This window comes from Cricetulus griseus, chromosome X (assembly GCF_003668045.3).
Source record: "Cricetulus griseus strain 17A/GY chromosome X, alternate assembly CriGri-PICRH-1.0, whole genome shotgun sequence".
Classification (NCBI taxonomy): Eukaryota; Metazoa; Chordata; class Mammalia; order Rodentia; family Cricetidae; genus Cricetulus; species Cricetulus griseus.
The window spans coordinates 65,281,235-65,305,024 of NC_048604.1; the positions used below are offsets into that span (position 1 = coordinate 65,281,235).

Here is a 23,790-nt window from a genome sequence, read left to right on the forward strand (position 1 = left end):
ACTTGGCTGCCTGGGAGGGAAGGTACTATTTAAAAAATTTTCTTTTAGGTGGGGAGAATTGGTTAGGATTCTGTGTGTTTAGGAAGATGGCTTCAGTTAGCCACTGCCCATTTCTCCAAAGGGAGGATGGCGGCCATTTTAGTGAAGGCAGTTGAATGGCGTTCTCGAGATTAAGATGGAAAGAATTACAAGGTTTAGAGTCATATAACCCTGGCTTTGAGGGTCATCTCTGTTATCTGAAAATAAACCTCTTAGAGAATTATGCTTATTTCTAAAATAAAGCTAATATCATCTTCTTTAAAAGTAGAAACCTTAGACGTTAATGCCTTTTGGGACAAAGTAGCTGATATTCAACATTTTTGTTTTATTAAACTGGATTGTGTTGCAGGGATTATTTTTGTATGCGTGTATGTATAGTTTAGCTTGATAAAGACAATTTCTTTCTAAGGATTTTTTTAGCAACATTTTTCTACAAATGAAGGCACTGAACTATTTTGAGGATCAAAGAGAAAATAATTTGCTGGAGAATTTTATGAATTTTATAAAGCATACATGTAGATAATTTGCTGTTTGTATAATAATATGTTGATTATTGCCTAAGCAGTACTAGAGAAACCCAGTATGTCTTTTGGTGTTGCACATTCACAGATTTCTTGGATTCCAGATTCAACTCCTTCTTTGACCCTGGACCTGTGCTGACTGGAAGCCTCGAGATGAGGTACGCAGCATCATGAGCCACAGGGACCCAGGATGGGAGAGGCAGGAGTGGGGGTGGGGTGGGGTGGAGATCATTGTCAGAGATGTGGGTGTGAGCAGGATGCGGTATCACAATCTGCCCTTTAGCTATAGAAATATGGAAATTACCTGATTTCAAGACCAGCCTTGGTCACCTCACCTGCATTCTGTTACTGGCCCTTTAAAAAGCAGGATGAGGTAAAGGAGCAGCTGGAAGGGCAATGAGGTGGGCTGTGGATAGATAATACAGTATAATGTTGGCCACAATATCCCCATTGGGGAACTATGCTATATAGTCAGAATTGGGAAGCAGGAGATGTGACCTTTTTGATGACAATTAGATAATTGATGATTACAATGTGTCTGTTGGGCAGAGAAGAGCATGACGAAGCTTTTTATCGTGGTGCTCTTGTTAACAAGATGGAGGAACTATGACTCAGCATTGCTCTTCTAGCTAGATTCTGATTTTTTTTTTTTAGGTAATCATTTATTGAGTATTTACTAGGTATCAAACATACTGGATGCTTTACATATATTGCCTATTTACTTCCCAGAACCCCCTATGCAGATGAAGAAACCATTCACAAGGGGCATCAGTTATTGTCTGTATTTTTTCTGGATCAGGAATTCTCATGAAGTGTGGAGGCTGAGGATCCATTCTCTTTGTGATTAGGAGCAGCACACAGAGAAAGACCTTTCTCCCTCTTCATCTTTCTTCTCAGGAAGCCTGCCCCTCCCTGAGTCTCTAAGATGCTATATGAGCCACTGTGATGATGGAAATGAGTGGGTGCAAGATCTCTCAAGCACATCAAGTTAGGGAAAATGTTGAGCTTCACCGTTATAGAGAGGTCCTTGGTAGTAGGCTGCAGGGCTCTACCTGGCTCTGGTTTGGGGTTAGCATTTTAGTTCATGCCTTGGGTGGAGCTGTAGAATAGCACACTTATGAGGTGGGAAGACAGAACTGGAATGCAAGGGGGAAGTAATATGCTGGATGACAGAATTAGGAATCTATGAAGAATTTACTAGCCCACAAAGATAATCCAACAAAAACAAAATAAATTTGATAAGAGCAACTGTGACATTTTGTGCTCGTTTTATAAAACAGACAAAATTCTTTTTAAGAAATTACAGTTCTAAAGAATGAACCTATGTTTGAGGTGGAAACAGTAATGTAAACTCGGGTTTTATTAATTATAGTATAGGCTCTAAAATTGCAGGAGTCGAGTATTTTACTCTGACCAGTATTTGCAGAACCGTATCTCAAGTACTGTGCTTGGTTATATTGTCTTTAAAAGGGGAAAGAGACAAAATGGAGATTAAGGAAAGAAGCCCAGAAAGTGAATAGGACATGATTGTTGTCTTCTGACATCTTTAGACTTGTCACGATTAAGAGGATTTTATCTGTACAATTTGACCCCAAGAGACAGATGAGAGAGTGATTGGGTAGGAGTAGCTGTAGAGCTGCCTGGAGGGTCTCAGTGGGAAGGAGCTTGCCCCTTTACCCCTTGTGAAAGGAAGCAGAAGCCACCCGATTTGTGCTAGTGACTGAGCTGTGAGTCCCTAGATGTAGCCTTAGGTCTTTGAGTATTCTTTGGCAGGTGGATGATGGGGCAAAGATCAGAATGGAAGGACACAGAAGGGGGGACCTTGATAAAAAAAAAAGCACAATTGGCATTGGCTGGCCTGGCTCAGCCAAAGAAAAAAAAGAAAGAAAGAAAGAAAGAAAGAAAGAAAGAAAGAAAGAAAAAAGAAAAAGAAAGTAAAATTTCACAACTAGGTAAACTATGTATTATTAGCCTTTTTGGACACACTGTTCAGGTTGGCCTTAGCCTTGCTTTGTAGCCAAGGATGACCTTGAGCTTTTTGATTCTCCTACCCTTTCTCCTAAGTGCTGGGATTGTAGGCGTGTGTCATCGACTTGAACTCTGGACTTTGTGCATGCTAAGAAACATTCTACCAGTTGAACAACATCCCTAGCTTTGTATGTCATTCCCCCCACCCCCATTTCTTCTTTTCACAGATGAGAAAATCGAGGCTCAGAAAAGTCCCATGACTTGTCCAAGGCCATGAAGCTAGTAAGTGACCCATGGGTGTATATCAGTGTCTTGGGGTGTGGGGAGGGGTACTGTATGTACCTCAGGGTTTGCATTCTTACCTGATCATTTCTCCAGTTAAGTAACATGCTGATATTGCCAGAGGCGCATCAGGACTGTGCACAAGTACGTCATGTTGGGCTGGGTGCCTGGAGTTGATGAGAGTATTGTGAAGATATATGATCAGCCTGCAGCCCAGCAGGTCCTGGAGGATGAGGTTGGAACACAGCTGAGCTATTACACAGGCCAAATGGCATGAGCACTTATTCATAATGTCTGTACCTTCCCCAGAACATGGTCTGCTATAGACACTTGGAAGGACCCATCTGTAAGAAGACATGGAGACTTTCCATTTAACGACCAACAAAGAATGGTCTAGAGAGGGGCAGGAACCTCTCTCCAAGTTTTTCTACTTAATGAGTTTGTCCCTGATGGTGCCAGAAATTATTTTTAATATAATCTAGAAAATTTAGGCTTCAAAACACATTCATTTATGAGGCAAGACCATATCCCCGGTGAAACTGGCTACAAGATAGGCCTGAATGGGTTGTGTTTTCATTTCTTCCTGACTATTATGTAAGTTAGCATCATGGAAATGTAAAGGTACACACTCAGAGAGTCAGTCAGACTGGGACTAATTCCATTCCTGCAGCCCAGAGGGAAATCTGCTAAGAAATTGTTTTTTGAACCTCAGGTTCTTGTGAAAATTTGATTTTAGTCCTGTGGAGGCCAGGGGTGCCTAGGGAAGTGTGGATAGAGGGACCCTGGGGAGGACTGAAGCTCAGAGGAGTGCCCCCTTCTGGATAAACAGATTTAAGAATTACTAGCCAAGGTGATGGATTCCCTGGGCAGAAGGATCTGGTCCACAAGATGGCTGTTGAACCACAGTATTTTTTCCAGTTCTCTGTGCTCAATAGCTCTGGATATTAGCCTCTAGATTTTATGTGTTTGATCATTCTGTATTTGTCTTGCATTCCAGCCTCCTTGTTAGCTCATTTGTCCTTTTGAGGACATATTATATTTTGTTTTTTTTTTTTTTTTGGTCACCCTTGTTATACAGTATTTTAAAGCTAAGCCCAGTACTCCTGAAATGGTATGAAGTAAAAGGAAAACCATCTCCTTCATTCTGGAAACTATCCTTTTATTGGTGTGTCGTAAGATTTCATTAATTCATTTTTGGCTTAACACTGTCTTCTATGCATGTGTGTATATGTATTAGAGGTAAGTTCCCTAAGTATTTTGGCAGGCACACCTGATAAACTATACTATCTTTCCTCATTATGATATGCCGATTATTTGTGGCAGTGACACTATGAGCTTCACCTGGGAATCTTTTTTTTTTTTAAGAAAGCCCAGAAAAATAAAAAAGTCCAATTCTGAGCTAATCTCTGTGTCATTTATTTTTAGAAAATGTTAAAATAAAAGCCCCCCTCCCCGTTTTTGAGTCTGATTCTGTTAATGTAGATCAGGCTGTCCTTGGACTTGCTATATAGCCCAGACTGGCCTCTAACTTGTAATCCTTCTGCCTCAGCCTCCTGAGTTCTGGGATTACAGGTGTATGGCATCATACTTGGCTATCAGTTTTGTTTTAGGACCCCTTTTCATATGGTATTTTTTTTGTTTCAGAACTGGTGATCAAACCAAAGTTCCCATGTCTTCTATGCAAGAGCTACCACCATGCTCCACCCCTACCTCTCTTTATTTTGGCTCTGAGAGAGGGTCTAATTAAATTACCTTGTCTGTCCTGGAATGCACACCTAGGCTGGTGTCAAACTTTCAGCCCTCTTGCCTCAGTCTGCTTGTATACTATTAAATGTTTTATGGGATTCTTGGACATTTTGTTTATGAATGCTATGTCTATTGATATCTAGCATGTTAGAAGTGAAAAAAGAATTCAAAAATCTAATTCAAGAACAGCTTCAATAAATTCACAACAGTTCACAAAACTTATTTTTCAATAGAAACAACACTTTCCAAATAAAACATCTATGAGTTGTGGTCTTTCATTTTTTTTTGGTCCTTAGTGCCTTCCTCATTCAGTCTTTTGCCATATCACATAGAGGCTATTAGATCCCCTGAATTCTGAGCTACAGGTAGTTTTGAGCTGCCTGATGTGGGTGATGGGAATTGATCTTAAGTCTTCTGCAAGAACAGCAAGTGCTCTTAATCTCTGAGCCATCTCTCTAGTCCTGTCATGTAGTTTCTTAATATCAGGTAATTTTGACTCCATGAGTTCCTCTGGCAGGGTTTTGGGACCCTGGGAAATGTAAGATTTTATAAAATAAGTGATGATGCCTGACCATTTTCTTATTAAAATAAACTTTTTTTTACACAAAAGGGCAAATACTGTAAAATTCTACTGCTATGGGTTACCTAGAATATAGAAATTCAAGAGACAGAGTAGAGTATTGGTTAATGGTGGTGAGGTAGGAGAGAAGATGGGGGTTCCTGTGTAATGGGTACACAGACTCAGTTTGGGAAGCTGAGAAATTTCTGGAGATGAATAGCTGCAAACAGTGGGATTGTGGCAAAATGCCACTGAACTGTATGCTTAAAAAAAGATTGAATGGTAAATGTCATGTTCTATACAGTTTAACATGATTTTAAAAATGCAGACTCCAGATACCCAATCGCCCATATTCTGATTCAACAGGTTCACAGAGAGGCACAGAATCAGCTATGGAAGCACTTGAGAGAATACCAATACCATTTTGTGGCCTGGAGAGATCGGCACCCTCACTATTTTTGTCCCTGCTAGCCATCAGCCTCTGGCTTCCCTGTTATCCTGTTGCCCCCACAGAATGCAGCTACTACGTGGCTTAAGAGCCAGCACCTCCATGAAGTGGTGAAGGTAAGGCCATTCTCCCCTTCTTTTCCAGTTTCTGGAAATTGCTTACATATTCTAGAACTGACCTACCTGTGTTTGGAGAAGCCTGAACCCAGGAACTGGAATGACACAATGCTCATGATGGGGTTGTTATGACTTGTTTTTGGCACCTGTCCAAAAGATTTCACATATCATCCATCAAGTGAAGTTCTGAGAAGCTTTTGAATAAAATATGTACATATAGGTACACACACATGTATATATCAAAATGCAGGTGACTACATTACTTCAGCTTTGGAAAAGCTAAATATATGAAATAACAAAAGGGAAGAGTTACATGCTTACATAATTAAAAAATATGAAATTCTATAAAAGCATGAATGACATTAAAATATAACCAGTCATCTGGGCACTCAGACAATAATATAACAAGATACATCCTGTCTTCACATGATTTGCATATTTGCAAAATCACCCATTTGCTGCAATTTAGTGATAAATCCAAGATCAGTTATGGTACTTGTGTGGTCATATTTGGATAAATGCAGCAGTTTAATAGCACAGTACAGTGCTCTAGCAAAAGCCCAACTATGGCTTTTGTTTCCAGTCTTAGGCTGTAAATAAAGCTCCCTGCTTGGTGTGTTTAGTGCCACAATCATCACATTTTTGATGCTATCACTGTTCAAAATACTCCCCAAGCAATAGTGCTGTCCAGTGCTTCTAAACTTAAGGCTTGGAGATATACCTTACAGATACACTGTGAGTATCACATGTGCTTCAGCCACATGTCACAGCACCTGCTGCCTGTGATTTTGTTGTTAATAACTCAGATCTGTATGCTGTGGGTCAGCATTCACTAGTACAAAGTTATCAAACTTACCAATTGTGAATAGCAAGAAGCACGATTACTATCAAGCATGCTGATTGCATAAGCTACATGTCAATTTATGAGGTAAACAATATAATTTTTATGAAAAAGCAAGCTATAGAAATACACAGGTTAAATGACTAGACAGGGAGAAACAAATCATGCATGTTAGGATTATTGAAAAACTCTTCCATTTTACTAATGATAAAAGAATTCAAGTTGGAGTAACAATGACAGGTCAGTGCTGTTGCCTATCATATTAGAAAAGATTGATGAACTGTGCTGGCCCCAGTGCAATGATCTTATCATTCTTGTATACTACCAGTGGATTAAATCTGCACGACATCATAGGAAGTGGCTCAGTAATCTCTACAAAAACTTGTATAAATTTTAGTATCTCATGACTGAGAAATTGAACTTCAAAGTATATCTTCTGAGAAATAAATGTTCAGCTAAAGATTTATACACATTTAGTATGATGTTATCTGTAAATGCAAAAATAGAAAAAAATAGAGGAGCCTTCGAAGAGGGGAAACAGATACACTATGGATTGAAACAAGATGAAAGACTTACAAAATCATTAAATTATTTTCAAAGAACAGTTGATGACATGAAAAACATTTTAACTTCATTGAAATAAAGCAGATGTCATATAAGCTAAAATTAAGTTACACTTACATCATATACACTGAACTAGGTCAAGTTGGAAATAAATCAGTTTCAGGGTGAAGCACACTTTAAGTTTAATTTAGTACATATGAGTTGAGGGAACGTCCTAACTTGTTACTCAGTAGCCACCTACCTCATTTAGTTGGACACGCCTTAGGAGGCAGGATAATGAGTTGGAATGGATAATGGAGTCAGACCAGGAAGAACAGACTCACCTTTAGCAATGCACAGAAAGGAACAATTTCATTCAGACTTCTGTGAAAACAGATGAACTGGCCCAGTTTTTGGAAGACTTCAAGAAGAAGATGACTTTGGAGATGAGTCATAAAGGATAAGTAGAATTTTAAGGTTGAAATGCAGGGTAAGTATTGGCCTTTTTGGCCTCTAAGTGACAACGATGCCTCGCTAGACTCTAAAGTTAATGACTTTAAGAGGCATTGAAAGTGTTGTATGTTGTTTGTGATGTATATACCTGGCATTTTCTAATATCCTCCTTAGGGTTCAGGTAAGTTGTCATGTTCTAATGTTCTGATCTTGATTTCAATAGAGAAAAGACATAAATATTTTGTGAATTGTATCCATTTGATGAGCCACATAAGGATGTAATGTGGAGGATGGAAGAAGGGTGGTAAGAAGGAGACATTAGAAGGAGGATGAGAAAGAAACAAATATTGTTGAGTACTGATGAGCTCTTATGGTACTTGAGCCATTTGATTTTACCTAAGGTACTTGAGGCCATTAGGTAGGCATCCATTCCGAATTCCTATGTTGCCTATGAGAATCAACAAGGACCCGAAGGATAGAGATAGAGTTGCAAGTGGAGAGTGGTAAGAAGTAGCTGCACTTGGAAATGTTTTTCAGACTAGCTACAGTGGAGGTGCAGGGATTATTAATTAGCCTAACTATAACTCAAAGATAGCTAAGGAGAAAATGAGTTCATAGAACTGCACCAAAGTTACAAGAAACAGGGGATATGGCTATACCCTGCAAAGTGCAGACCATGGTACCAATAGGAGGGGTTTAGAAATTTGAACTTGGGCTCCCTGGCAGGATGGAAAATGCTATTAAGAGAGGTTGCAACTTAAGAAGAGGAGGATATTGAATGAAACGGCATTCCCTACTTTAACACTTCTGCACATACCAGTTCCTTCTGCTTAGGGTGTCTTGGGGCATATTCTAAGTCAGTGACTAGAATACATCTATGCCAGTATTTGTAAATGTATCCAGCATCTCTGGAAGGACACAGAAGAAACAGTGATCACACCCAGAGAGGAGAACCTGGTAGGAGTGGGGAGAACACTTACTCTGTTTTGTACCTCTTGATCTTGCATTATACATGTTGCCTCCTTCCAAGGGGAAAACTATGAAATGCATGCACACCCACACCCACACACAAATCTTCATGTTTAAGCTAGAACATTTCTGTCTGCTGAACTGCAATCACAGAGTGTCCCTTTCTTGTCCATGAAGCCACTCCCTGCTCATTAAAACCAAATTCTATTCTTATCGACCACTTGACATGGGATCCAGTTGGCAGAATGAAGCAGAGCTACCAAAGATAGTCTCTGAGTGGAAAGGGGACATACATTATGTGGAGTGGGACCCTGAATTCAGCAGCAACTTCTAAAAGACCAAGTAACTTCTTCACTGGTTTGAAGGTGGAAGATAGAAACCTGGAAACAAAGATTTGTTGAAAGAAGCTGAAGAAAAGGGCCAGGGCAAGGTCATGTAGGTGCTTAGCTGTGTTGAGATGGAGTTGCAAGTGAATGTGTTGCCCTAGAGCTGTTCAGAACTGGTTCTGAAAGCCTGGAAAGCCCGCTGTCAACTACCAGACCCCATAACAAACCTACCCATGGTCATTTACATGGGCAGTTCACCTTTTGAGACCTCCTGGGTTTTATGAGGCTTATTTGACAAAATTTGAATGCCTATTTCGAGAAAGGCCCAGCACAAACAGTGATCTTGGGCATTCACAAAGGAGAGAAGGTTTCTGTGAGAATCAGTGGTTCTTGAATGTGGGTTTTGTGATTGATTAGGGCCCAAGTACTGTGGATTCTAACAGAGCCGATATAGTGCTTGGTTCCTAGTAGGTGCTCAGTAAGTGTTTGTGACATAATTCGTTTATTGAGCACCTCCTATCAATCAAGCACTGTGCTAGGCTCTGGGGCCACATAGCCAAGTTAAACAAGATGCTCCCTCTTGAGGTCCTTATGTCTAGTAGCAGCTACAGTAGAAGTATTAATTTTAATAGCAGTTCTGATAGGGATAGAAGGGAAAGGAGGATATGCCTAGGAAACAGAAGCAGGCTACAATGTGGGAAGGGGCAGTGACTATACACTATTTGTTCCAAAACCTTAGGAAGAAAAGGAGAGAGTGGAGACAGCAAATGGAGAGGTAAGGCTGAGAGACTTTTCCTTAAGAATGAGAGGTTTGAGCATAGTATTCCCATTAGAGAGGACAAGGATAAAGATTCGGGAGTTAAGGCAGTGAGAAATGGAAAAACATGAGGCTATGGAGGTGATTACAGTGTGAAATGGCCAGGATTTCCAGGAAGAACTCTTCTGAAGCAGGCGAGTGTAGATTTGTAGGCGATACCAGGAGATGATGGAGAAGGTTAAGAGTATGGGAAGGGCAGTGATTGAAATAATGGATTGCAGATCCCAGGTCAGTCAGAGAAGGTAATTATGCTGAATGAGTCTGGTAAATTGGGAGAAATCAAAAGGTCTAAGAAAAGCTCTCAGTGCAACAGAAGCAACCACAGAGTATGATATATAAATACAAGGTGACACAGGTGGGGCAGTTTTGGGTGACAAAAAGATTCTGAGTGTGACTGAGGATGTAGATCAATGATGTAAGTGTAGGAAGAGGTTAAATCCCTCTCATCATACAAAAGCTTTTACCAAGAATTTAGGAACAATTAAAGTGTGGGAGAAAGTAAGCAGATGCCAGTGACAAAACTTTTTGGTGGGAGAATGTAAATACCTTAGTTGCCCTTTGCCTGAAAAGGGTGGCGAGAAAACACTGTTGATGCATCTGTGAGCTTAGCTTCTCCTTCTCACAGAGTTCTTAATGGGAATGAGCCAGTGTCCACGGAATACAGCCTATCCCAGCAGTCCCAGCTGCCTAACAGCCTAGCAAAGGATAAAGCAATGCACTGTCTGTGGCCAGTCAGTAACATGCAACTCCGCAGAAGCATTGAGAAGTGTAGGTAGGAATGAAGACAAACCAAGTCACACAAAGGAATGGAAGCACTGTGCTCTAGGTTAATTCCCAGAGAGTGCAGTGCATGCTGGCCTGCTGGTGTCTTTCCATGGTCTGCACAAGAACAGTAGTGAGGAATGACATGTGAGGCAGCTTGTTTCAGCAATGCTGGGAGCGGAATGATGGGCAGGGAGGTCAAGCTTCCCTTGTGTCCAAGGGAGTTTTTGAGGTACAATTGTGATTAACAATGCATTCTAGAGTTTAGCTCATGGTGGGGGTAGTATCTCAGAAAAAGAGCAGTGACATATAACCACTCTCATCTTTGGAGAAACCTGTGAGGAAATACTGTAGAACATACATATTAGCTTCAAGAAACTTTTTTTCAGTATCAGCACCAGGAGCCACAGCAAACAGCTATAGTGATGATACTAGCTAATACATATATTGTCTTATCCTATGCAAGGGTGTGTTTTAAAGACTTTTATGCACATACATTTTTAGTACTTACAACAGCATTGTAAAGTCTAAATATATATATTAGCCCAGTTAGTGTTATGTAATAAAATACAGGTGACTAGACATTTTATAAACCAAAGACTTTACTTTAGCTCAAAGCCTTTTGATTTTGCAACCATTGTCCTAATATAAGCATCATATGATGGACAAGGATCATGCAATGACTCTATCTTCCCACCTCCTTAATTTACCAGAACTCAACCATGAGAGCTCCACCATAATGGCCTTATTTTAAACGTAGTCACCTCTTAAAGGCTCATCTCTAAACACTATCATAGAATTAATTTTGTATTTTCCTAATACATTACAATGGGGGAAATTTCAACATATAAAGTTGGGAAGCACAATCAGACCATAAACAAATCACAGTGGTATGAATATTATCATTGTAATTGCTGGTATTCAGTGGTAAAATGCTTAACTAGCATGTGCAAAACTATAGGTTCAATCTCTAGCACCACTCACAAACACACTCACAAAGCAAGTGCCTACTAGAACTCAAATCTTGCTGTAACCCATTCTGATGAACATATAGGTATGAACAGTAATGGACATCTATTTTCTCTGTGTAGACTATAAACTATAGAGTGTACACTTTTGAAATTTGTTCTGGATCCTCAAAGCTCTTGCTGCTTTCTTCCTGGGAGTTGGTTCCTGTGTGTATGAAACAGACTGATGCCTGTCTAAATTTTTGGTGATTCTGACATGCTGTGCAAATTGTATGTTGCTGTGAAGGAAACCTGACATGGGAGAAGCCTTCAGGAAATCATACGATTAGCTAGAACATGCTTGGAAAATCTATTGTCTCTGAAAGATAATACAAAGAGCTTATAAAATGTTTTTCTGGGCTGGAGAAAGAGTTCAGCATGTACTGAAATGAACCCAGGGCCCTGCACATTCTTTATAAGCTGTCTACCAATGAAACACAACCATGACACTCTTGGAACATTTTATGTTGAGACCAGGTAGCCCATTAGGTTGACCACCTCTGGTAGTTCAGGAAAGTCTTGAACTTGTGTTCCCCCTGCCTCAGTCCCCCTGGTAGGTAGGATTATAGGCCTGTAACATCAGGCTTGGCTTACTGAGTGTTTGCTTTAACAGAAGCATCCTATTTCAATTCATTCCTATATTAGTTCATTTACCATGAAGTGAAAAAAATTACATTATATGCATGGCCATTCAAAACAATTATTTCTACCTTTATGGTTCATTGCAAATTCATTTTTATATTAGAACTGAGCATAACTGGTGTGTGTGCTGGTCTAGCATTTACTGTGCTATTTTGCTTCTTTCCTTCCAGGTCACATATAAAGTCCCCTAATTTTTTGTTTTCCTGATTCACCTTCCTACATAGCTTACAGCCTCTTTCTGCTCTCAACTCAAAGTCTCCCTATCATTTATAATTGCTAGTCTTTGGGAACTGTTTATTATAGTTAGGTTTGGAGATTAATTAATATATCTCTATGGCTATTTCCTGCTCTATAAGTCATTGGTTCCCTTGAAGCAAGTCCTTTACATTTCCAAGGTCAAGTTTTCCTCTGTTAGCTCCACTTCTCTACTTCAGTATTTATGGTGTCAATAATTTTTTTCTAGGGTCAGCCTAGGGAATTCCTGATGTTTGAATTATCACCAATAGTAATCTGTATAGTCTCAAAGAGGCTGATGCTTGTGTGGAGGCCTTCTGAGCATCTCCCATATCTGCCTGCCCTTGTAAACATCTCTTCTTCCTCTGCTGTAGACAAGGAATAAGCCAGAAAAGCAGAAATTCCATCATTCATATGAACCAGTTTTGATGTCCCTTCCACCCCAATATTACTTTGCCTGTTTGAGCTTGCTTTATATAGTAGACTTGCTCAATCTGGTCACTGTGGATGAGAACCACATTGTTGAAAAGCCTTCAATATGTGGACTATTTAAAATCATTGTGCTGTTGAGCCAGTGGGCTCTTCTGGCTCTGGGATGAGGGCTTCACCTCATGTATTTGCACTGCCCTTATACTAGTTACTGCTAACCTCAGAATCAGGTTGAGAATTCAAAGAAAAACAAACCCTTATGCGTTGCCCTAAGGCAAAACTGTCCCCCTTACTACCTTAAGTGCCCGATTTCCACTAACCACTTTTTTTTTTTCCTGGTGAAAATTAATACCACATTGAAGAAAGATAAAGTCACTTTAGCCCAGTGCCAGTATACGATCTAGGCTGATGTATAGAGGCAAACAAAGGAAGAATCCCACTGTCACAATATAGAGTGGATCTCCACTACCAGAAAACTGCTTTTTAGGCCTGGGTGGTAGAGCTACAGCACTATTGAACTCTGACTGGGCTCCAATGAAAGCCTGACTTGCAAGGATGGGGCATGCCATTTTATAGAATTATCCTTGACTTCTTTGGTCAACATGTAGTACCATAATGAAAAGGAGCAGGAGAAGGGCTCTGGTAGGAGCTAGAATGATGTTCTTGCCTTTCCTCAATTCCAAAGCTCCCAGCTCAGTGTCTGCTAGCCTCCTGGTGTCAGTCTTAATTGACAGCAACAACAGAAATACTCAGCTGACTGAATTTCATCATCAGAAAGGGATTATGAGGCCACTAATTCACACATTGCCCCAACCCCTGCCAAGCTCCTGTGTGGGGTTACACCTAAAACAAGCTTTATAATGCAGGGCTTGTCAGGAAAGGCTGTCCTGTTGTTTTTCCTACTCAGGGAAACTGGAGTGCAAAAGAATCAGCAACTCAGCTTTACTCGCTGGCCTTGCTGCATATGGGGTCAGGCCTGGTGGGTCAAGCCTGGAATGTTAATTTTCCAGAACTCATACCTGGAGAGAGAGGAAACCATGAGGATGAGAGAGAGAGTGATGACAGAGTAAGGCCTGTAAGTAGGCCATCTGAGTTGTGAAGCTTCTGGTGGGTCTTCTGGATACCTTCCAGCCACATGGATATTCACTTCTCACAAAGGTTCCTTCCCCAAGATCACTAGGCTCCAACTTACTTCTTTTCCATGGTCCCTAGTTGCACACTGGGTGTGGGGCACATGCAAGCATGCATTTTGCAAGCATGCACACACACACACATGACCATGGGTGGATCAGAGTTGTTGAAGAAAGTAGACACTCTTAGGAGTTACAACACGGCATCTGTTGCTCATCAGGGAGGGACACAACTTTCAAGAGTGGTGTGAAATCCAGTAGATAATGAACAGTATTACAAGTGAGGCTTAGAGGGTGAGAGAATGAGGGTACATTTTCTCCTTTGCATATTTGTATTATTATCCTAGCTATGTAACATATGTTAGTTATGTAATACGTACCTATTTTTAATCCAAAATGTTATGTAAAAAGAAAAAAAGATCAACAGACATAGAAATGAAGACAAATATTTTTTAAACAAATCAAATTTAGATGGAATAAAAAGAAACAAGGAAGAACATTAAAAGGTAAAGGAAAAAAGGATGGAGAAGAGAGATAGAGGAAAGCAACTAAAATTAAAAATGAAGCAAATGTGTGTCAAAGAAAAATAAAAGGAAATAACTTAGAAAGTTAAATGAGTGAAAAAACATGTGGAAGGGTCATGACAAGGGAACAGAAAGACACTCTGAAAGAACCAGAGAAACAAAATAATGTGGCACTGGTCATTTTCCAGAAGGTGGAGCTTAATCCTTTCTATCCCAAGCAAGGATTTGATTCCAAAAAGTGCAGTTCAGAAGAAAGGAGAAAATCAGTTCATAGTGGAGAAACACAAAAAGCACAAGACTAAGGTTAGCATCATTGTGTTCTAACTGAGGTACACTTTGGAAAACCTCTGCCCACTATGTCTCAGAACTTATCAGTATAATCCAAAAATATGAAAAGTCAGAGAAACTGTCCAAGCAAGAAGAGCCCAAAGAGATGTGACATGCAAATGTCAGGTGGGATTCTCGATGGGATAAAGGCATAGAAAAAGGACATTGCATAGAAACTAAAGACATTTGAATAGAGAATAGACCTTAGTTAAAACAAGATAGACAATAAAATATATAAAATTATATATCATGAATGAGAGATGTTGGTAATAGAGAAAGCCCATTGTTGAGGATGTCGAATCTTCTGTACTGTCTTTGTAACATCTCTGTGAATCTAGAGCTGTGTTAAAATAGAGATGCTGTTTCAAGTTAAAAGACAAAGGAGAACACATGATACAATAGTGGAGGGGGAGAGAGAAATGGATCTCTCTTTTTTTTTTGAGACAGGGTGATGTCTTGAACTCATAATCCCCCTGCCTCCATCTCCTAAATTCCAAGATTATCAAGGTGTACCACCACAGGTGCCTGAGAGATAAAAATTTCTTAAAGAGAACAATATAGATAAAGGAAAATTGTAAAAGAAAAATATCTACCAAAAATATCTAAAAACAACTTTCCCCTCCCAACAAACATCCTAAAAAGCAAAAAGGAAAAACACAGCAGCTAAGACCCAAGGGAAGAAAAATGCATGGCAAAGAAAAATCAAACCTCATTTTTAAAAGTTAGAAAAAGAGAAGAAAACATAAAAGATAGAAACAAACACAAAACTCCATAAAAACAACAAAATAAAACCCAACAAAAATGTAGTAAAAGGAAGTTCTACTAAACAGAAAAATAAATTACTAAAATTATGACATGAAGAGCAAAGAAATAGAGACAGAAAGGGAAGGGGAAAATATCCCCAGCAGTAACAACAATTAAACATAGTCCTAAACACTGAAAGAATAAAGAGAAAAAAATTGTAAAATGTGTAAGAGAAGGAAAACTCATGACAAATAGACAATTTTAAAAAATAAAAGAATGGGGGGACTTCAGCAAGTTAAAAAAAAAATTGGGCGAGTAGGAAGTGATTTCCTTTTGGTAGGCCTGTGGAGTAGGAGTTAAATACCCAGAAAACATGGCTGTCCATAGTTCCCTTTGGGAGCTGTTGGAAGGAATGAAAAGGGCATGTTATTGTAACATAGGCAGACAGGCATTTAAGTGGCTCATTACCACCATATTAACTTTTTCCCATGTGAGTCTGGGAAGCTGACTGTTTTACTCAAAGCCCTCGAGTCCTGTTTTATTTTACCAGGGTCTGAGAGATGAACATTTATTGATGGGCCAGATCTATGATCTGTACTGGGCTCCTGCCTGCCCAGAGATAGATATTAGTTCAACTTCTTTCAAAAGTTATTTATTATGAACAGTGCAGGTTCTGTCTGAGCCACAGCTAAATGACTACTAGCTCTTCCCTCTCAGTACATTTGCTGAATCAGAGTCCTGGAACTAGCTACTTACCAAACTCACCAGGGCCAGAGGCCATCTTGGTAGTCACTTAGAAAATGTGATTCTTCCCCCACATAAAGGGGCATATATATGGGGATCATCACAAGCAACCAGTATCCCAACTAGAAGTAATCCCTAACAGCCACAGTTCCACACAGGAATCTCAAACACATTCAGCTTTGGATCTGGAATATTGTCGTCATTTTGTCAGTGTTATTTACTCTACCTTCAAAATTCTTCTTAGTTAAGATTAATGGTTAAAGCCTTTTCATGATCAGATCGACTCTTAATTCAGCAGTGCCTAGGAGGAGGTATATTCCTAACATGATTGTTTATTCAAGTCATCCCAATGAGGATGATGAGAATTTGTAGACGATGATCACACTGGGTATGCATTTTAACATGCAGATTCCCTGCTCTGGCCTTTATCTGGCCAGAAGCAATAACAATAGGGTAGCTGCAGTGAAGGGACAACTGGGATACAAATTCCCCATAGGTCACATCAGTGGGTGGTCAGGAGCCACAAGAGATCTTTACACCCCTGGCAAGTCTGTAACTTTTCTGGGACCTGAAGCTTGGTGCTTCTTGGCTCTGGCATATAGAATGGAGCTTGTGAGCGTTTGAGGATGGGGTGGCACATGTTACAGTGCCACTGTCCAGCTGATGGGTCACACTCGAGAAGCTAAGTTAACAAAGATTGGATAGGCATATAGACGAGAGGAGGAACTAAGAGATAGAGAATGAAGTGCAACGTGGAGGAACCAGGTAATTTTAGGCAAGTCACAAAACCTCTCTAAACTTTTGTTCAAGGAGCATACCACATGGAAAATGAGTGTTAGACTTTTTTTCTTCAATAGGAAAATTTAAAAACAGCCTCAAATCGAAAATATAACTATATAGTAGCAGAGATATTTGCCATTAAAGCAGGATATAATGGTAAATTGAAGTTGTCACCACAAAATAACAGAAAACAAAACAAAGCGAGCTGAGAGTTTGAGCCCAAGGCAGCTTGGTTCTCCAGAGTGATTCACCCTTTCTTAGCTCATTCCTCCAGGTACGCCCCAGCCAAACCATCCTATTTCAAACGTACTGTTCACTGCATAACGATTCAGTGGCATTTTCAGTGGATTCCAAGCTGAGGCTCAGATGAGAATTTGGAATGACTGATGATATATGGCAGGGGACGAGACTAGACTACTATTTTTACATGCCAAATATTTGCCCCCAAATACTGACGTGTCAAATGGAGCTTCTATTTATTGTTTTTGTTGGTTGTACTATAAAACATAGAAGACCTTTTAAAACAATTACTTTCTAGAGTCTTTATTTCCCAAAAAGATATTTTGTCATTAAAAATCGTAGAGATGACATAATATCAGGATTAGAAATTTTAACTTTATGAAATAATCTTGCACAGTCCTGCCTTTCTCATTTTCTTATGGAACAATGGAATGTTCAATATGAACACCTGGGAGCTGGGTGCAGTCTTTTCTGTGGCTAACAGCAACATTTGACTGTGCTACTTTCCCATTTGGGGTGTCGCTTTTCTCATCTCTACATAGGGATTAGACTGAATGACATGCAAAGGGCTATCCAGCTAGAATATTCAGGCTATCCTGATTCTAGAGCTTCTCTCTAGTCCCCATATCCTTGAATTCCTGCTGGAAACAAAAGCTCACTTCTAATTACCAACCCCTGAACCAGGTGGCAGGCAGTTCACATTCCTGGCGTGCATGAAGCAAAGAGTGTTTGCCAGCAGCCATGATGCAAGGCACCAGGTTTTTTGATGTCCTTCACAATTTTGGAGGGGTTGCTTCTGTGACTCCACCTTGCTGTTTCTTGAACTTTCCCAGTGAATGCTGCTTTAGACTGTTCTGTTTCACGTTTCACCCCCAAGTTATACAAATGCCTCTTGGGCCTTGTCTCTTCTGTGTGTCTGTTTGGGCTTGGTTGCTATAGAGAGATTTTTACCTCTCACCTCTTTTCTCTCTCCCTTTTGCCCCCCCATATGTACTTTCCATGAATTCCTCCCTATTTCTTTTTCCCCTTTAGACAGAAAGCATGACCTAAACTGTTGGCATGGTCCATAAATGGCATTATCTGAATTCTTGGCAAAATCCCAATTGAGGAATGTTGAGTTGCAGTTGGTTCTAGGTAGCTGGAGGAAATATAAAATTAATTAGCAACATAATTTCAGGCTTTACCTGCCTTGTAAAAGAGCACTAGTGTTTGTACTAGAAAGCACTTTCTGGCCCCAATCCTCCTCTGCTGTTTTGAGAAGACTTGGAGTTTAAATGAGACATTTTGAGCTAAGTGGTCATTTTACTGGCAACCCCAACTTCACTAGTCCTGGGCAAGAAACTCAAGAGAAAATTCGGGACTGCAAGGCTACTGTCTTGGAGTTTCAGGTTATGCTCAGTCTGCAGTTGTCTTCATTTGTCTGCACAAATGAAGTTCTGCTTCCTTGCTTCCTCCCTGCCTCCAGTATCTCTCTTCAGATTGTTTTCTTGGCATCTTACCGTGTGACACCTAAAGAATGGGCCACTGAGGGAAAACAATAACCAAAAATAAATCTCAAACTACTGTGACACTTAAGAGGCAGCCCAAATTACGGTGGTTTCTTTTTTATTATCAAATTTATTTAAAATAAGCCAAAGTGATACAATCCCAAAATTCAATTTGGATTCAGTTCCTGTAGTTGCTCACTATTATGGGTGATGCACTGCTTTGTCTTTGGGAAGGCCCTAGCTGAGGAAATCTCCTTGTGAGCCACAGCCTGCCCAGCCCCCTCTCTGCCTTCCAATCCTAGCCTTCTCCATTGCCCTAGAGCTGGGCCTTCGAAGCGCAAGGTAATGGAAGCATGGCACAGTACACTTCTGGATTCTTCCAGCTGTACTCTCACTGGGGAAAATCAACTTTGAAGTAAAGCTGGGGGCCTGCCAGGAAACTGAAAAGGGGTTATTAAAAATGGCCTTTTTCAAACCACCAGTGATGTTTTGCTAGCAGAGGGTAACAGGTTACTTGGAATCTGAACTGCTTTGGGTTTTGGATTAAATTGCAAAGTTGGCTGAGATTTCAGACCCCCAGGGTCTTGAGGGCTGAAGACACAATTGAAAGCATATTAGATGCTGGCTGCATTTATACAATACCAACCAACGAGTTAAAAGGGGGAGAATTCACTAAAATCTGTTTATTTAGTGTCATGAACACAAAAACATAAGTTTGACTTTAGCCTTGTTCTTTTTTATTTAGTTTTATTTTAATAAATCCAGACTAGAATATTTTGAAAATGGAAATAGCCTGTATTTCTATTAGCATTATACTCCTTAAAATTCCACTGTATTCTCCCTCACAGCCCTCCCCCAACCACTTTAGGTAGGGACCATTCTATCTTAAGAATGCAAAGAGAGGGTCACATGAGGTCCTTTCCAATGCTGTGGTTCTAGTCTCCCAACTCTTCCCTACCACACCCCACTGCACCTGTAATTGTAGGATTAGCCCTTTCCCCTTTTGTTTATTGAGGTCTTGAGAAGTCTTTGGTTTCCAAAATTCTCCATTCCAATATTTATGTGTTATCTGGGCCATTCTCACCATCTCCTCTAGCTCCTAGTTGAAAACCCTGGTAGTCCTCAGCCATGCTCTCCAAGGTACTTCTCACTCACCTTGGAAGGTTTGCTTGGTAAAATTCTTAGGGAAAAATATGCTATGAACATTATTAGTGTATAAACTTGTGTCTAGCCAGAAAACTTGGAGTTTTGAGTTATTCTTGCTTTGAACATGGCCACCTGGGCTTTATAATAGATTTGGTGCTGCATGGCCTACTCATGCTTCTCAGGACTTCCAGGCCCCTAAGAAACATGGTCAGAGGGACTTGTAGCCATGGGCTCTCAAGGTGGTAGTTGGGTAGATAGTAACTTCAGAAGTGTCATCCCACTTGTGTGTTTTCACAACTCAGGACTCCAGAAGTGACTTGAAGTGCTTGAATGGCAGATTTCACTAGTAGTGACCTCAGGTTGCTATGATGGGAAACCCAAAGTTAAAGTCCACATGTGCCTGAGGCATACTCCTACCCAGCAGAGAAAAGGGATGAGTGCTTTGGTCTGTGGAGTAAGTAGTTTAAGTCTGTAGTTGGGAAGTAAGCCCAGGTGCTGAGTGTCAATCTGTGCCCAGTTCAACTCCCAAGAAACTGTCTTCTTCCTCCCAGTGTCTATTTGCTTGGAGCAAAGGTAAGAAAAGCAAAAGATACCAACTTAGGCCTTAGAACTTCTCAGGTTGTTCTATTCCAGTTAAGTCATTTTAGGCTTTGCTCTGTTGCTCCTAGTTGTCCCTTCCCATGGGCTATCTGAGATGGGGGCTTGTCCTTCATTTTCCAAAAACAGTTGATGGAGGGAAGGTGAGGGAAATTTTCTGCTGCCATGGAAGGCCAGTGCTGGCCCAAGGCCAACTTTCCTGAGTTTCTCCCAGGCGGATTCCACAATAGATGGGGGTAGGAGGAGGCACAATTGGCCCAGACTGTTTTTATTTGGTCTGCAGTGTGGGAGATCAGACGTTCTGAAGAGAATTGAAAACACTTCTTTCTTTGGATTCCTGGGGCTGTGTAGGGGGAGCTTGGGCCCCACTTGGCACAGAGTTGATTACAACGTTAAAAAAAAAGCTCCAATATTGTTGCCCAAGGCTGAATGGAAAGTTTTCCTTCCAGTCAGAGCTGACTCCTAAACCCCACACCTTCTTAAGCCTTTGATTAGCAGACACCTGCCACCAAGGAGACCAGAAAACAATAAAGCTGTGAGGGGCTGCTCACAGAGCTGCCGAGAGTGGATCAGGACTGATGGAGGCTGGATGGGAGAACAATAGTCTACCACCTCTGCTAGATCCCTAGGGACCCCAAACTCAGAACTTGAGTGCCAAATTAAAAAAAACAATGACAACTAAAAAATTAACCCCTCTTTGAATCTGCTGAGTTTTTCTATTTCTGACTCATTTATATTTGCTGAAATCATCAAAACTATGTTTTTGTTAAATGGTACTGTGTCCAAGCATTAACCTCAGCTGACTGCTTCATCTAAGGCAAGAATGCCAATCATCTCACATCTCACATTTTATCATAGCCTTTTATTCAAAATGTTCTCAAGAGAAGAGACCAGAGACAGGAAGATTGCTATATTAATGATGACTTCAGGCGAGTTTGTGGTTGACAAGACAGTATTGGAAGAAACTTATGATTAATGCAAAGGAAAAAAATAATAATGACTCACAAACAGAGGACTCTGCACTTACTAGATCCCTCAAATTAACTCGCAAACAAACGACCTCTAGAGCTAAGCCACTCTTCATCAGTGTAAAGAATTTTGTGGAAATATTAACAGTTATTTATTTATAACCCCATGTACTTGCAAAACATATTTTGGATTGCTCAGCATAAGGATTTTGATCCAATGGGAGGTCATTGTAAAATGGCTCCTTCTGCAACTGGCCCTGATGAGCTATTTACCCAGAGCAAAGCACATTGGCCCAGTTGTCTTGGTGATAGACAGCTTGGCAACAAGAACTGTCTGCACAGCTCTGAGGTGGGGTTGAACTGTCTGTAATGTCTCCATTCAAGTTTGGCTAATTGAAATCAGGAAGAAAAATTAACGTAGAAAGAAGGCGAAAAAATTACACCTCCAGTCCGGTTTTTGCATGCCTGTCAATGTGCTAGATTTTACAAAAATGATTTAGGGAATTCCTATTCTGTTATTTTTACTGTGTTATTGTTATACACTAGATGGCACATTAGCTTCCAAGACAGGGCTAGCAGTTGTGGCAACATGCCAGTTTCCCAAGGACCCCAAGTCAAGTTGAGTTAGGCCACTATCCACACTCCATTAGCATAACATCTGAGGCTAAGAGCAAGAGAGTAAGTGTGGAACCTGTTTCTGAAAGGTGATGTTGCTAATAACTAGCTAAGAATGCTGTGTGCTTAGACAAGAAGGGAAACAATGTGCTCAGGACCAAAAGAAACCAAGACAGGAGCCCCCAACTTCAAGTGTATGGACCTCCAGAAATTACAGACAAAAGTTGTGTATATTCATATCCATTTTTCTTTGAGTGCTTGGCTTTAATCAGACTCTCCAAGGATATGGACCACTTATATAGGTATTCTTGTTCACAGACTTTACTTCTGTTTAGTTTTTCTGGTATGCAGTAACTGGGAGACAGGGGAATGGTTAGAACCTTTAGACCCACTATCTAGACATGCTATGTTCAAGAAACAAATCACTTGGCATATTAACTTTAAGATAAAATGAAAACAAACATTTCATTTTTCTTACCTATTGTAGTATGTAACATAGAATACAGTTTAGACAAATGTAAACATGTATACAGGTTTAAAATGTCTATTTTGTATCTTTATTCAGTCCTTTTATTTATTTTTATCTCTCATTTCCATGGGGTATCAAAATGTTTACTCAGGGCTCCATTTTATAAAATTGGTGCATCTTTTGGCAACTATTGGTCATACTGGCAGCTCATTTGATGACACAGTTTTCCTTACTTTGGTAAGGTTCTCAGTTACCACTAACTAACCAGATTCTTTTATTCTGGACCCTCATCTTTTCCAGGGAGGCTAGGGTTATGACTCAGTGACATAGTTGTTGTCTACTGTGGGCAAGGCTCTGGACTCCATGACCAGCACTAAAAAATCTAAAGCAGAACATTTTTAAAAAGCTGTTACTATGAAGAAACCATCAAGGAAGCATACTTGTTTTGAAACTAGTGCTATATGGCATAACATCCTACCTAATTCCAGTGCTAGCTAGGGTAGAGGTTTGCTTTATCCTGTGTTGCTTTCTTTGATTATGATTTTATTGTTTGGAGTGTGCGTGTGTGCTTGTGTGTGTATGCACATGTGTGTGTGAGTGAGGAGGATTGAACTCAGCAGGTGACTTCTTCAACCCCTTAAAATTTTTGGTGTGTGATTTGTATGTATGACTTCATGTCTGTGAATGTGGCTGTGCATGTGCCACGCCACATGTGTGGAGGTGAGAGGATACTCTTGTATGCCATCCCTTGCCTTCTGCTTCAAGACAAGGTCTCTGTTGTTCCCTACTCTGTATGTCCAGTTTGTGGGCACAGGAGCAGCCAAGGATTCACATTTCTCCACCTCCTTTTTCCTGGCAGCAGTGCTATGATAACAGGTGCTCAAACACATCCAGCTTTTATGTAGGTTCTGGGGATTTGAACTCAGTTCTTCATGCTTTTGTGTCAAGCATATTATCTGCTGAGCTATCTACCTACCCCTCCATCTTACTTTTTGAGATAATGTTTCTCACTTAACCTGGATCCCACAAATTCAGCTAGGAATTGCTTATCTCTACCTCCTCAAAACTGGGATAACAGGTACATGGTCATGCCCAGCTTTTTATATTGTTGTTGGAGATGTGAACTCAGGTCCTTATGCTTGCATAGCAAGCACTTTACTGAGCAATCTCTCCAGTCCCTCTCCCAATTTCTTGATTTCAAAAATATCAAGAATATTACCTTTATAGTTAGAAAAAACAAAATGGAATATATAATATATATCAGATATATATATGATAGGTTAACTTATTTCCCACCTTCCCCCTTCTCTATCTGTC

At 40.2% G+C, this 23,790-nt stretch overlaps 1 long non-coding RNA gene and 1 other non-coding gene across 2 annotated transcripts; both read left to right on the forward strand.

Moving 5' to 3' along the window:
* The first annotated feature begins 646 nt into the window (after nt 1–646).
* Nucleotides 647–9,225, forward strand: LOC118239423. Its single transcript, XR_004771468.1, has 3 exons — nt 647–718; nt 2,756–2,810; nt 5,482–9,225. It is a non-coding gene; the product is annotated as an uncharacterized LOC118239423 (long non-coding RNA).
* A 39-nt stretch (nt 9,226–9,264) lies between these two features.
* Nucleotides 9,265–9,342, forward strand: Mir325 (microRNA mir-325). The gene has a single exon (NR_105208.1). It is a non-coding gene; the product is annotated as a microRNA mir-325 (primary transcript).
* Nucleotides 9,343–23,790: the final 14,448 nt, after the last annotated feature.